Here is a 4,834-nt window from a genome sequence, read left to right on the forward strand (position 1 = left end):
GTATGTGTGAATGGCTGTCAAAGCGCTTTGTGACCCTGGTCTAGAAAGGCGCTATATAAATAGAGATTATTATTATTATTACTATTATTATTATCAGCACAGATGTTCATCAGCAAAGATGTTCATCAGCAAAGATGTTCATCAGCAAAGATGTTCATTAGCACAGATGTTCATCAGCAAAGATGTTCATTAGCAAAGATGTTCATCAGCAAAGATGTTCATTAGCAAAGATGTTCATTAGCAAAGATGTTCATCAGCAAAGATGTTCATCAGCAAAGATGTTCATTAGCAAAGATGTTCATCAGCAAAGATGTTCATCAGCAAAGATGTTCATTAGCACAGATGTTCATCAGCAAAGATGTTCATTAGCAAAGATGTTCATCAGCAAAGATGTTCATCAGCAAAGATGTTCATTAGCGAAGATGTTCATTAGCAAAGATGTTCATCAGCACAGATGTTCATTAGCAAAGATATTCATTAGCAAAGATGTTCATTAGCACAGATGTTCATCAGCAAAGATGTTCATTAGCAAAGATGTTCATTAGCAAAGATGTCCATCAGCAAAGATATTCATTAGCAAAGATGTTCATTAGCAAAGATGTTCATTAGCACAGATGTTCATCAGCAAAGATGTTCATTAGCAAAGATGTTCATTAGCAAAGATGTTCATTAGCACAGATGTTCATCAGCAAAGATGTTCATTAGCAAAGATGTTCATTAGCACAGATGTTCATCAGCAAAGATATTCATTAGCAAAGATGTTCATTAGCAAAGATGTTCATTAGCACAGATGTTCATCAGCAAAGATGTTCATTAGCAAAGATGTTCATTAGCAAAGATGTTCATTAGCAAAGATGTTCATTAGTAAAGATGTTCATTAGCAAAGATGTTCATTAGTAAAGATGTTCATTAGCAAAGATGTTCATCAGCAAAGATGTTCATCAGCAAAGATGTTCATTAGCAAAGATGTTCATCAGCAAAGATGTTCATCAGCAAAGATGTTCATTAGCAAAGATGTTCATCAGCAAAGATGTTCATTAGCAAAGATGTTCATTAGCAAAGATGTTCATCAGCAAAGATGTTCATTAGCAAAGATGTTCATCAGCAAAGATGTTCATTAGCAAAGGCTTTCTTGTTTCACTCATATGTATCATCACCTTATGAAGGGCATCGAAGCAGAGCATACTGCTGCCAAGAGCCTCATTTCACTCGACAGCACCAGTCAACAGGGATCACGGTCCACAGCAGGGGTCGGCAATACGTCGATCTGTTGCGAGTCGATCGCGTGATTTAATATGATTCATATGAATTTTGCGTTCACTGGAAGAGGCGGGAGCTCTGATTGGCTGCTGTGCATGTCAATCAAATAGTTGTTGCGCCGATTGGTTGACAATTTGATTGACATGCACAGCAGCCAATCAGAGCTCCCGCCTCTTCCAGTGAACGCAAAGTTCATATGAATCGAGAATAAAAAGAGCAAAACATGCGACAGTCATTTTACACAGTTCAGAAAAACGATATAGAATTAAAAGCTTGTTTTTTTCAAATAATATATGAAACAAAATAATGTTTGATCTTCAGGTTCTTCTCTAGAGTCACAAACATGACGTCACTTCAGGTTCTTCTCTAGAGTCACACACATGACGTCACTTCAGGTTCTTCTCTAGAGTCACAAACATGACGTCACTTCAGGTTCTTCTCTAGAGTCACAAACATGACGTCACTTCAGGTTCTTCTCTAGAGTCACACACATGACGTCACTTCAGGTTCTTCTCTAGAGTCACAAACATGACGTCACTTCAGGTTCTTCTCTAGAGTCACAAACATGACGTCACTTCAGGTTCTTCTCTAGAGTCACAAACATGATGTCACTTCAGGTTCTTCTCTAGAGTCACAAACATGACGTCACTTCAGGTTCTTCTCTAGAGTCACAAACATGACGTCACTTCAGGTTCTTCTCTAGAGTCACAAACATGACGTCACTTCAGGTTCTTCTCTAGAGTCACAAGCATGACGTCACTTCAGGTTCTTCTCTAGAGTCACAGAAACATGACGTCACTTCAGGTTCTTCTCTAGAGTCACAAACATGACGTCACTTCAGGTTCTTCTCTAGAGTCACAAACATGATGTCACTTCAGGTTCTTCTCTAGAGTCACAAACATGACGTCACTTCAGGTTCTTCTCTAGAGTCACAAACATGACGTCACTTCAGGTTCTTCTCTAGAGTCACAAACATGAAGTCACTTCAGGTTCTTCTCTAGAGTCACACACATGACGTCACTTCAGGTTCTTCTCTAGAGTCACAGAAACATGACGTCACTTCAGGTTCTTCTCTAGAGTCACACACATGACGTCACTTCAGGTTCTTCTCTAGAGTCACAGAAACATGACGTCACTTCAGGTTCTTCTCTAGAGTCACACACATGACGTCACTTCAGGTTCTTCTCTAGAGTCACAGAAACATGACGTCACTTCAGGTTCTTCTCTAGAGTCACACACATGACGTCACTTCAGGTTCTTCTCTAGAGTCACACACATGACGTCACTTCAGGTTCTTCTCTAGAGTCACAAACATGACGTCACTTCAGGTTCTTCTCTAGAGTCACACACATGACGTCACTTCAGGTTCTTCTCTAGAGTCACAAACATGAAGTCACTTCAGGTTCTTCTCTAGAGTCACAAACATGACGTCACTTCAGGTTCTTCTCTAGAGTCACACACATGACGTCACTTCAGGTTCTTCTCTAGAGTCACAGAAACATGACGTCACTTCAGGTTCTTCTCTAGAGTCACACACATGACGTCACTTCAGGTTCTTCTCTAGAGTCACAGAAACATGAAGTCACTTCAGGTTCTTCTCTAGAGTCACACACATGACGTCACTTCAGGTTCTTCTCTAGAGTCACAGAAACATGACGTCACTTCAGGTTCTTCTCTAGAGTCACACACATGACGTCACTTCAGGTTCTTCTCTAGAGTCACACACATGACGTCACTTCAGGTTCTTCTCTAGAGTCACAAACATGACGTCACTTCAGGTTCTTCTCTAGAGTCACAAACATGACGTCACTTCAGGTTCTTCTCTAGAGTCACAAACATGACGTCACTTCAGGTTCTTCTCTAGAGTCACAAACATGACGTCACTTCAGGTTCTTCTCTAGAGTCACAAACATGACGTCACTTCAGGTTCTTCTCTAGAGTCACAAACATGACGTCACTTCAGGTTCTTCTCTAGAGTCACAAACATGATGTCACTTCAGGTTCTTCTCTAGAGTCACAAACATGACGTCACTTCAGGTTCTTCTCTAGAGTCACAAACATGACGTCACTTCAGGTTCTTCTCTAGAGTCACAAACATGACGTCACTTCAGGTTCTTCTCTAGAGTCACAAGCATGACGTCACTTCAGGTTCTTCTCTAGAGTCACAGAAACATGACGTCACTTCAGGTTCTTCTCTAGAGTCACAAACATGACGTCACTTCAGGTTCTTCTCTAGAGTCACAAACATGACGTCACTTCAGGTTCTTCTCTAGAGTCACACACATGACGTCACTTCAGGTTCTTCTCTAGAGTCACAAACATGACGTCACTTCAGGTTCTTCTCTAGAGTCACAAACATGACGTCACTTCAGGTTCTTCTCTAGAGTCACAAACATGACGTCACTTCAGGTTCTTCTCTAGAGTCACAAACATGACGTCACTTCAGGTTCTTCTCTAGAGTCACAAACATGACGTCACTTCAGGTTCTTCTCTAGAGTCACAAACATGACGTCACTTCAGGTTCTTCTCTAGAGTCACAAACATGAAGTCACTTCAGGTTCTTCTCTAGAGTCACACACATGACGTCACTTCAGGTTCTTCTCTAGAGTCACAGAAACATGACGTCACTTCAGGTTCTTCTCTAGAGTCACACACATGACGTCACTTCAGGTTCTTCTCTAGAGTCACAGAAACATGACGTCACTTCAGGTTCTTCTCTAGAGTCACAGAAACATGACGTCACTTCAGGTTCTTCTCTAGAGTCACACACATGACGTCACTTCAGGTTCTTCTCTAGAGTCACACACATGACGTCACTTCAGGTTCTTCTCTAGAGTCACAAACATGACGTCACTTCAGGTTCTTCTCTAGAGTCACACACATGACGTCACTTCAGGTTCTTCTCTAGAGTCACAAACATGAAGTCACTTCAGGTTCTTCTCTAGAGTCACAAACATGACGTCACTTCAGGTTCTTCTCTAGAGTCACACACATGACGTCACTTCAGGTTCTTCTCTAGAGTCACAGAAACATGACGTCACTTCAGGTTCTTCTCTAGAGTCACACACATGACGTCACTTCAGGTTCTTCTCTAGAGTCACAGAAACATGAAGTCACTTCAGGTTCTTCTCTAGAGTCACACACATGACGTCACTTCAGGTTCTTCTCTAGAGTCACAGAAACATGACGTCACTTCAGGTTCTTCTCTAGAGTCACACACATGACGTCACTTCAGGTTCTTCTCTAGAGTCACACACATGACGTCACTTCAGGTTCTTCTCTAGAGTCACACACATGACGTCACTTCAGGTTCTTCTCTAGAGTCACAAACATGACGTCACTTCAGGTTCTTCTCTAGAGTCACACACATGACGTCACTTCAGGTTCTTCTCTAGAGTCACAAACATGAAGTCACTTCAGGTTCTTCTCTAGAGTCACAAACATGACGTCACTTCAGGTTCTTCTCTAGAGTCACACACATGACGTCACTTCAGGTTCTTCTCTAGAGTCACAAACATGACGTCACTTCAGGTTCTTCTCTAGAGTCACAAACATGAAGTCACTTCAGGTTCTT

The sequence above is a fragment of the Callionymus lyra genome, chromosome 11, assembly GCF_982586985.1.
Source record: "Callionymus lyra chromosome 11, fCalLyr1.hap1.1, whole genome shotgun sequence".
Lineage (NCBI taxonomy): Eukaryota > Metazoa > Chordata > Actinopteri > Syngnathiformes > Callionymidae > Callionymus > Callionymus lyra.